The sequence below is a fragment of the Fundulus heteroclitus genome, chromosome 14 (assembly GCF_011125445.2).
Source record: "Fundulus heteroclitus isolate FHET01 chromosome 14, MU-UCD_Fhet_4.1, whole genome shotgun sequence".
NCBI lineage: Eukaryota > Metazoa > Chordata > Actinopteri > Cyprinodontiformes > Fundulidae > Fundulus > Fundulus heteroclitus.
The window spans coordinates 11,697,969-11,709,942 of NC_046374.1; positions in this window are offsets into that span (position 1 = coordinate 11,697,969).

The following is an 11,974-nucleotide window of genomic DNA, read 5'->3' on the forward strand; positions in this document are numbered from 1 at the left end:
AACTGCAATGCATTTTATTGGGATTTTGTGTCAACACAAAGCACATGGTTCTGAAGTTGCTTCATGAGTGAAATCAAAATCTTAAAACTGTGGCATGCCTTTATATTCATCCCCCTCTGAGGCAATACTTTGTAGATACGCTAATTGATGCAAATCTAGCTGCAGGTCTTATGGGCTATCAGCTTTACACATCTAGCCACTGAAACTTTTTTCAAACCAATTTTCATTGCAAAGTAGCTCAAGCTCAGTAAGGATGGAGAAAAGCAATGCTAGGTCTCTATTGCCACAGATTATCAACTGGATTTAGATTAGACTTTGATTGGGTCTTCTGACCGGACAAGGGCAGGCTCTTCAGTTACATTAAGTTTAGTTGTTTTTTTAGGAGTTTATTAACAGTATTCATCATACTACTGACTGCAGGTACAGAACAAACAGCAGGGGGTGCTGTTGTCACATTTAGAATGACTTAGAGGGCCTGTATATTGTGGACAAAAAAAGGCAAGGCTGTTTTTGCACACACACACCACCACCAGAGCACCTTTTCCCTCATGTTGACTGTTTCCCCTACATGGCTTGTTGCAAACTTTAAATGGAACTTTTTATGGTTTTCTTTCTACAAAACATACATTTCTTGTTGCTTTTGACCCTCCATCCTCCCCCTCATCCTCAATGGGCTTGACGTCGCTGCTTTAGATAGACGCAGTGAGGAAGAGGCCTCCCTTTGACATGTTATCTGTTGTGGAAAGAGGAGACGAGGAGGGCAACAACAAAGGACTTTTCCCCTTAAGTCAGCATGTCTGTCATTCGAGCATCGTGCCTCACCTGCTGGGCCACACAAAATGACGCACCTGCAGCGGCGTTTTGCACACCGGCGGGCATCTGCAGGCGTACAAAGGCACGGAAATAAAGCCACACAGACTGCGGCAGAGGCACGGGGATGAAGTTACAGCTCCGAAACGGGAGAGGCGGCCTTGAAACAGGCTTGTTGGTTATATACAGACCTAGTGTTTCACTCTGTGTGTGTGTGTGTGTGTGTGTGTACTTGTTTATGTTGTCTGGTACAACCACCTCTCCTTTTGAAGACTGATGGGGACATAATGCAGTAGACAGCCATTTTTTATGAGTTAGGGGTTCGGGTTAGGAATTTACAGGTGATGTTTAAGGTCAGGATGAGGGTCGTTGTTTGGCACAAATTAAGTTAAATTAAGTTATTAAATTAACTTAACTCTATACAGTGGCCTAATAAGTATAGAAGTACAAACTTCTTTGTGTGTTTAAAGAAAATATATGTCTAGAAATGTATTTTTCTTCAAATATTGGTAAAACCCACTAAGCCTTTATAATTAATTCAGATAAAGGAGGCTCAGGTAAGATTTCAGCTTCATGTGGGCTTATCCCTATTTTACTTCTTCTTCCCAGCGCACACACGCTCACACACCAGCGCTACTTCTCACTGCCGATAAAGATCTCTGCCACAGTCCCGGATTTCTTTTCTTTCTGTAATGAAACGAGAAGGGGAGCGATTAATGAAAAGCTGCTGAAGGAGTATTTTGACAGAATCCTTTTTCTGCTTCTCCAAAGGGATTTGGTGCGTATTTCCTTCATAACAACCGGCTCTCTGAGGTGCTGTGCAACACCTACAGTTGCCTCTCGTTGCCCCCCCAAACCCAATAGACAGACACTCTGAGTCTCCTCTTCCTCTGTGTCAGCGCCTAAGTGGGTCAAAACAACATTCTGCACCTCGGAGGGAGCCTTGTGTTTGTTTCCATCTGCTCCATATTGTTTTAAAGTCTTCTTTTGAGTGAGTAAGTGTGTGTGTTTTTTTGTGGTCCAGTCTCAATCCCAGCTGAGTGGATGTTTTCTTTGCTGTGTGAACCACAGTCCCCCTCCCCCCCCTCTGCTCCCCTGAGAAACTGCCTGATGGAAATGCTTAATTTGTTCTCCTTCCTTTTTTTCTTGTTCTTTTTAATACCCAAACAGGGACTTCTTAAACTCAAGTATTGTTTGTAGTACAGCACAACTGGGAGATCACAAAAAAATGGTCTCAACTTTTGTTTGTTTTTCACCTCTTAAACGGACTAAATTACAATTACATGTCATTGCAAAAAGCTGGCTTTGAGGAAACAAGTGAAACTTTTTTGATCCATTTCTTTCCAAGTTTAGCATCATCTGCACTCCTTCCTAGGTCCATGAACACTTTTCCTCTGTGTGTTGAACCTCAGAGCTGAAGATTAAAATCAAGCAGACTGAGCAAAATTTACAATAAACAAATAAATTCTTTTTGCTTTTTTTAATATAAATGATCAAGCAGGCCCCTGTTGAGACCTACTTTAAAAATGTTTACTGGCTGACAGTTTGATCTCGTCATTAACTTATAATTGACCAGTTACCTGAAACAACTGGCATCTTGGCTCTTCTGAGATCAGACTCCTATAGAAAGGTTCCGGTTTTTAACCTGTGCTGTTGTCTGTTCTTCGGGGGTTCTGTAAAAGAACCGTTGTGGTTTTCCAATACCCGGGGGCCAGGTTGGAGCCAATTATTGCGCCGTTGCAAACATTTGATCCTTTTATCATTTCATCCTCACCAGCCTCACAAATATCATTGATCTCAGTATCCCTGGAAGTGGATATTCTAATACCACTACCTTGATGTATTGGTGCTGTTTAAAAAAAAGAAAGAACAAAAAAACAAAGAAAACAAAGAAAACCTGAGATGCTTTGTGCGTTGAGCTGCACACCAACAGCTTGAAAAAAGGAACTGAACATGGCTGTTAGAGAGGTTTCCAAACTTTTTGTAAGTAATCAAAAGCCTAATATATATTGGGGAAAAATTGATCATAAAGTAATTATATATTTTTCTCCTGCTCAACAATAAACTAAGTATGAAATATTTTTATAGAACAAATAAAGTAGTCTAAAGTAGTGAACTTTGCAACTTATTCTGGATTCGATTGAAATATATATATATATATATATATATATATATATATATATATATATATATATATATATATATATATATAATGTATATATATGTGTGTGTGTGTGTGTGTGTGTGTATATATATATATACATTTTTGTCTGTTCTCAGCACTAAGAAGATAACGTCAGTGTCGGATCACTGCTCACTTTACAGCATCACACTGCCATCTAGTGGATTGTGATGATAACTGCAGACGCATGTTGACTGAACAGGTTATTAACATGTTGACATGTTAAGAGACTATGTTCACCCATTACACCAGGAAGTTATTTGACTGCCAACGTGGCCTTCTTCCAGAAAAAAACTCATCAGAAACTTTTCAGAATGTGGCTAAAACACAAGACACAGGTCAAGTTCCACAGATCAGATGGGTGGACCGATGAGTGGATTCAATCGTTAGATGATGGGATTGGGGACAAAATCCAAAAATACACATTTACAATAATTTTCCATACTCTCTTTTCTTTTCCCACTTATCCAGTCCTGGAAAGCTGCTGGATCTGTTTCCTGCACATTCAGCATTTTATACCATTTGGGCATCTCTTAGCAACACATTTCGGCTCTCTGTATTCCTTTGTTCCTATCTGAGTCTCTCAGGAATATGTTTTCAAAATATATATAAAAAAAGTATGTTCAGAAGGTGTTCAAAACAATTAAACCTCAATGACAAAGTAGGCCATTACTGGAATACAAAGTATAAGCATCCTAACAGGATTATATGTGCGGCGTGAATCCCGTCCAGGTTCATTGGCTCTCAGGGATTGGTTCCTTCAAGCTGGAAGCAGAGCTGCCTTCAGAGAGGGAGCTGGCGTGTGTTCGTTAGATGGAGTCATTTGCCAGAGACCGACCCAGTCCCTGCAGGAGTTCAAAACGTTAATAGGACTCAGATGAGTCACCGGCATTTCCGGTATTTCATGATAACCATGAGCTGCGATCAAACATAGCCATAAGCAAACGATTTGGTTATGCAATCATACACATTTCATAAAAAACAAAACAAAACACAGATGCTCAAAAACATCCCCTCTCACAGGAAATGACTGAATGAACGGATTATTTCATTTAGGGAATTTGTTTTTTTTTTATTTGACCTTTTTAAAGTTGTCACACATTTTACACACCAGCCACTTTAGCCCATCATAAAGGCCTTTTTTGATTTTCTCATTCCTGTACAAAGGGCATAATTTTTACATTATTTGTTTCCTAGTTGATGACACACTGCAGCTTTCCTTTTCAGGTAATCTATCTTTACGACGTTCAGTTGGAAATCATGTGACACTGCTCACCATTCTGTAAAATAATACCAGGTGGACCATTGATGTTTGAGGTGTACATGTGACAAATAAAGGGCAGAATGGTAGAGCAGTGGTTAGCGCCGCTGCCATTCTTGCAGCAAGAAGAAGTATGTTCTCTTTGGGTCTGTGTGGATTCTCTCCAGGTTAGCTGATCTCACCAAAATGCCATGAGAGGTGAGAGTGTTTGTATGTGCATGGTTGCTTGTGCTGTGTGTCTCTGTCAGATCCTGTCCAGGGTGGATAATGACCACTGGAAATAGTCACCTTCATCCTCTGCGATCCTGCAAGGACACGGGGGCTTAGAAAATGGATGGATAATTGCTTGACTTTGACTTTGATAATTGCTTGCGTGACTTTGTTCACACCATGAACAAAGTCCTTAAGATTGGTCTACAGTTGACATCCTCTCCACATATTAATTCTGAAAACCACAGTTCTGTGACTAAATCAGCATCTTCCAAAGGACGCAGAGGTCCAGATCCTCCTCCTCCTCTACATATCACAGAACATGCCTGTCCTGGAGACCTTCGGATAACGTCCTTGTGATATACAGCTGGCCCTGGCTGTACGTTTATCAGTCAAGACCGCCACCAGCATAAGCCTGGGCCTCCTGACGGAGAACATGGAATATCTGTTATGATACGTGGCAGAAATAAGAAAAGCAAAAGGAAAACAGACAGGAATAATCAGTCGTACTTAAAAGTCATAAACTGTCAGATGCAACCTGCCACAAAGACACCATCAACCACCAAATCATATAAACTGGGTTTATTAAACATTAGATCTCTGTCAGGAAAATCCCTTTTAATTAATGACTTCATTATTGACAATAATCTTGATGTTATGTTTTTAACAGAAACATGGTTACATGAATCTAATGAAGCAGCCATTCTGCTGGAGTCGACACCTCCAAACTACAATTTTCTTTGTGAGAGCAGACAGCAAAGGAAAGGTGGAGGAGTAGCAACATTGTTTAATGATTCACTAAAGTGTAAAAAGGTGTTTTTGGGAAAATTTGACTCTTTTGAACATTTGGCTCTCCAGGTAAAGAGCCCGGTACGAACTATGTTTCTGAATGTTTACAGGCCTCCTAAGTCCACATCAAACTTTTTTAATGATTTCAGTGACCTGCTGTCTGTGATATGTGTTGATTATGACTGTTTAATTATTGTGGGAGACTTCAACTTTCACGTTGACAACCCTGAAGACAGAAGTGCAAAAGAACTGTGTGACACACTTAGAAACTTTGGTTTAACTCAGAATGTTAAACAGCCAACACACAAACAGGGACATATTTTAGACTTAATCATCACTAAAGGTCTAAACATTTCACAGGTCAATGTAACTGATGTTGCCTTATCTGATCACTTCTCCGTTACCTTTGAATGTATCATTACCAGTGACTCATTTAGCCAAAGGGACATCGTAAGAAAACGCACCTTTAAGGACAATGCCACAGAAAATTTTATTCAAGCTTACTTTGCTACTTCAACCTTGGGCTGCAACTCAGTAGATGAGCTAGTAGATAACTTTCAGTCTAAAGTCTCAGACATCATTGACTGCATTGCTCCAGTTAAAGTGAAAGTTGTTTCCGGGAAGAATAAATCTCCTTGGAGAAATGCTCCAGCAGTTAGAGGTGAAAAAAGGGAATGTCGCAAAGCTGAACGCAGGTGGAGAAAGAATAGACTCCAAGTTCACTATGACATCTATAAAGAGAGACTTTACAGATATAACTTACAACTGAAAAATGCAAGAGAATCTTTCTTCTCTGAGATCATTAAGAAAAACATTAATAATGCTCTTGTCTTATTTTCCACAGTCTACAGGTTAACAAATCCTCCTGTGTCCGTGACTTCCGAACTCCACTCCACCAGGGCCTGCAACGAATTTGCTAACTTCTTTACTGAGAAAATCCTAAAAATTAGAGGATCAGTTTGTACATCCACACCAACTCTAGAACCAAAGCCGTACTCAGCTGGAACTTATCCTGACAAAATGTCCCAATTCAGCCAAATAAACCACAAAAGCTTAGAGCAGATCATTCAGCAGCTAAGTTCCTCTTCATGCTGTCTTGATGTTCTACCCACAGCTTTCTTTAAAAAAGTTTTACCTGTCATAGCGTCTGATTTGACTCAGATAATAAACACGTCCCTCCTGTCAGGTGTTTTCCCCCAGTCCCTAAAAACAGCAATTATCAAACCACTGCTGAAAAAGAACAATTTAGACAAACTTCTACTCCAGAACTACAGGCCCATCTCAAACCTCCCCTTTATCAGTAAGATCATTGAAAAAGTTGTATTTCAACAATTAAACACCTTCTTAACAACGACCAGCTGCTTTGATGTTTTCCAGTCAGGTTTCCGTGCTCACCACAGTACAGAGACCGCCCTTATCAAGGTGTTTAATGACATCCATATAAATACAGACTGTGGAAGAACCACCGTGTTGGTTCTATTGGACCTCAGTGCAGCATTTGATACTGTCGATCACTCCATTCTGTTAGAGCGCCTAGAGAACTGGATCAACCTCTCTGGTACAGCTCTCCACTGGTTTAAATCCTACTTAAAGGACAGGGACTTTTTTGTATCAGTAGGTAACTTTACATCCCAGACGACAAAAATCACATGTGGGGTTCCCCAAGGGTCCATTCTGGGTCCCCTCCTATTCAATATCTACATGCTCCCTCTAGCTCAGATAATAAAAAACAACAACATCAGCTGCCATAACTATGCAGACGACACACAGCTCTACATCACTATGTCACCAGGTGACTATGAACCAGTTCAAACATTGAGTAAATGCCTAGAGGAAATCAATGCCTGGATGTGCCAAAATTTTCTCCAATTGAATAAAAACAAAACTGAAGTAATAATATTTGGACCAATAGAGGAGAGATCAAAAGTTAGCACACAGCTTCAGTCGCTTCAGCTAAAAACCACCAATCAGGCCCGAAATCTGGGAGTAGTGATGGACTCAGACCTGAACCTTCAAAAGCATCTAAAGACAATTACAAGGTCGGCTTTCTATCACCTGAGGAACATTTCTAGGATTAAAGGACTGATGTCTCAGCAGGATCTAGAAAAACTAATCCATGCGTTTATTTTTAGTAGAATTGATTACTGCAACGGTGTCTTCACAGGTCTGCCTAAAAAGTGGATCAGACAGCTGCAGCTGATCCAGAACGCTGCTGCCCGCGTCCTCACTAAGACTAAGAAAGTAGAGCACATAACCCCAGTTCTAAAGTCCTTACACTGGCTCCCTGTATCTCAGAGAATAGACTTTAAAATACTTCTGTTAGTCTATAAATCCCTAAATGGCTTAGCACCTAAATACATTACAGACTTGTTATCAGCGTATAAACCCTCCAGACCACTAAGGTCTTCTGACTCCAGCCTACTCTGCATACCTAGAACCAGAACTAAACATGGAGAAGCAGCATTTAGTTCCTATGCTCCACTTATCTGGAACAAACTTCCAGAAAACTGTAAAAGTGCGGAAAGCCTGAGTTCTTTTAAATCAAGATTAAAAACACATTTGTTTAAAATTGCCTTCAACTGTCCTAGTTAACTGAATCACCACTTTTTTGCTCTATTTTCTATATATATTTTATTCCTACTTGCTTTTATTCTGTTTTATTTTGCTATATTTTAATCATGTAAAGCACTTTGCATTGTCTTTGTACTGAATTGTGCTATATAAATAAATTTGCCTTGCCTTGCCTTGAAGTGTCTTTATTCAGTAAAAAATTACTATTCAACAATTTTAAGCAAGTTTAATTTAGGCTTAGGTATCTCAGAGCTCATGGCTTTGCTATTTCATCATCATGAGACGCTAGCTCATAAATATTAATTAACTTCCTTCTCAAGTCTAATGTCCAGAGGCTTAAATTGACAATTTGGGAATCTTCCAAAACTTGTAAGATCTTTATCGTTTGTGAGACCACATCTGGACAGTGATGATGGTGACATCTGTCAACCAAACCAAGCTCGTCTCACCTGTCACATGAGAGGCCTATCCAAATCACACTATCTCATCCTAAATCGAAATTATAAAATAGCTAAATCATGAATGTAACATGGTTATGTCATAATTCTGAGATCTGTGAGTCACTATTATGTGATAGCTAAGTCAAAATTATGGGATAGCTTAGACATAATTATAAGATAGACCACAGGCGCCAGCTTCCCCCACTGTGGCCCTGCACGGATAAGCGGGTATAGACAATGGATGGATAATTATAGGATAGAAATTCCATTATTATGAAATAGGTAAATTAAAAATGGTGTAGTCATAATTAGGTCATAATTATGAGATAGCTGTTTAATTATTATGAGATATTCATCCATCATCTATCCCCATCTATCTTTGCAGAGCCGTGGGGTCTGGATGTGCATTGTGGGGGTTGGGGGTAGGGGGGGCAGTACCCATCTCCAGGAGTCATTGGGCGAGAGGCAGGATACACCCTGGTCTGGTCACCAGTCCATCACAAATTAATATTTTGAGATAAATAAATCAAAATTATGAGACAGCAAAGTCGTAATTATAAGATACAAGATTTAACTTCCTTCTACTCCTGTTTTTTTTTTTTCATGTAAAATCTTATGTAAATAAGCATGTAATTGTAAAATTCAGCAAATGCATGAAAAATAAATAAATAAATAAAAATTTTCCCATCAGATTAACGAAAATGGGCTTCTTCATATTCCACGCGTTATAAAGAAAGAAATTTAAAAAACTATGAATCTTTGAGCAGAATTCCACTTTTGAAAAGTTGTTTGTTCAAAACTTTAGAACTCGACTGTTTCTTAGAGTCAGCGTTCCACAAGCTGTGGTAGAATTAGGTTAACTCAACAAATAAAACAAATAAAGATGATTATGTTGTGTCAATAAACTAACTTTTATCATTCGTTGCTATTTCGTCAGTCATATTTCACAATCAGAATTACCTTCAATGATCAAGTTGTTTTGCACATAAGCCTAATGGGTATACATGAATACATATTATATGAAATATAGCATACAAGAGGTTAGAAAATAAATGTGTTGTATATATGCATATATACTGTGTTTTTAAAAAGGAAGGCATGGCTGGATTGGTGCAAATGTGTTTGGTATTTCTGGATCTTTCTGTGTTAAACAGGGATGACATGGCCATGTACTCAGAGTAAAAAGTCGTTTCTGTTACTATTGTCTTGTCTCCCTTATAAATGATTTGCTCTGTGTTTTTTCAAAAGCTGTGGATATGCAGGAGCTCAATTGGATGTGTTTTAAGGATGTTTTAAAGAGATGGAATATTTTGTTTTGGTAAAAGAAAAAAGAAACTTTTAGACAAAAAATATTATAACTTTTACAAAAAATGTTCCTTATCATTACATTTTTAGTACAAGGGGAAATAAATTCCATTAATATTCTCGGGCACAGCACTGTCGAGTCAGCAGTCCTCACCACTGTGTCTGCCATAATCTGGCTGTACTAACATTTCTGTATTGAAAATAATTTTTCATTGTTCTGATGTAGAATTTCTATTTCATAGGAAGCTGAATTTTGGGTTTTCATTTGCTGTAAAGCCCAATCAACAAATTAAGAAAAACTTGAAACGTATCCCAATGTATGTGAGCGTCGCGATCCACAGAATGCAGAAGATTAAATTTTTTAACTAGGAATGGGAAATTTCCCATTGATCTTTTGATGTCAGTAGCAATGGTTTCTTAATCAGGTATACTCAAGTCGATTTGCTCCGCAGATTTCTACATATGAGTGTAGTCACAGTTGGTATAGACTAGTCCCTTTCAACAGGAAGAATCCTCCAGAACCAGAACCAGGATAATCTCCTGCGACTGAATGGGGGCTAAGAGGATAGAAAGGAAACCTTTAAGGCCTTTAAAAAAAACTATGTAAGCATGTATGCATGCAAAAATATGAAGAAATTATTGTTGGTGTGTAGAGAAGGCTCAGGATTGAACGTGTGAGAGAGTGAAATAAATTTAAATGAACTTGTGTCTTTTTTAAAATATGAAATGTATTAATTTATACATTTATTCATTTGTAAGAGCACATGTATCTTTGTTTAAGAGCATAAAACAGAGTATTTTAGCATGAAAGCACATATTTATTTACATATTTATTAATATACTATACCATGTGTCTGTCTGTTAAATAACATAATACAAAGTATTTCAGTATGAAATCATGTATCTGTACATTAATATGCCACATGTCTGTCTGTTAAAGACCATAAATGTATGAAATACGTTGTTTAAACAATGTATTTCAGCTTTCCATGTGTAACAGCGTCCTGTGTCATAACCACATATCTGCCGTTTGTAACAAACCAAACGGCAGAAAATTGGTTAAAAATTCAAGGAGTTATGATTTATTTTAGTTGGGCAAACAAATGCACCAACTAAAATAAATAAACGTCAGCTCCAACATGCAGCGTCAGACACTGAGCTATATAATACACTGGAGTGCTAATCGCCCTCTGTTAGAACGAGTCACTTTGAAGCCACCAGCCGCCATATTGGTACTCCCTATTTCCCCCCAGTAACTAGGGAATATGTGCGCTACAGCATCGAGTAACGAGGATTTTCTCATGTTCAGGGGGGGCTTAAAACTTTTAAAATGTCAAATGCCATATACTTTTATGTTATGTTCTAAAACTATCAAGTACTGAGAAAGTCATGTGCTGAAATATTTTGCATTTTAATAATTTAAATATACATATATAACATTTATAAATATATAAATAACAATATACAAAAACATATATTTACATATATACATATATACATGTACAAATATTTATATTTATATATATATATATATATATATATATATATATATATATATATATATATATATATATATATATATATTTAATATGAATAACATGTAAAATATTTTAGAACCTAATTTCCTAGTAGTTGATAATCCACTGACTGTACCTGTGAAACGTTTTCACAGAGCCAGGGAACTGCTTTTTGTTGCAAACAAATCCTATGGGGTTCTGGGAGAGTAGGGAGTAGCAAGATGGCGGCCAGTGACTTCAGTTTTTCGGCAAAATCAGCACTCCAGTGTATGTATTATATAGCTCAGTGGCGTCAGTGTATGGGGCGTCTACTTATACAATGTCTATGGGCAAAACTGGCCACGGGAGGTAGCATTCAAGCTACTTTTCCTGCCTCCTTCTTTACTGACTGCACTTACCATGGCGACTGCTGACACACTTGCACTTTGGCCAAAGGTGTTCAGCTCGAGCCTGTTTTCGTGTCTGTCACCTGCACAGCAGATCAACTCTAAACCAATTACAGTAACGGTAGCAGCATTAGCCACGCCCACTGCCTTTGACTGGTTGCTGACAGATGTGCTGATGCGCCAGATGACCAAGTAATCATTAGATTAATGAAGAAATATCTATATTGGCTTTATGTGAATAAAATCGTTTAATGATGCGTATTTAAATAATTACATGTATACACATTCTATAATTAACGTTTTAATGCAACATTTAGGCTATTATTTTATTAAATATGTAATCATTTATTTGTCCCGCATTTATAATTCCATGTTCTTTTTAGGTAGGAAGCTTTTTTGATTTTTCCCCTCTCTCCAACCTTTGTTTATATCAAGTACATTTAGGTGTAAACCTACTAAAACTCGCATGGACTTTCGAATACGACTTTCGACAGTTATGTCCC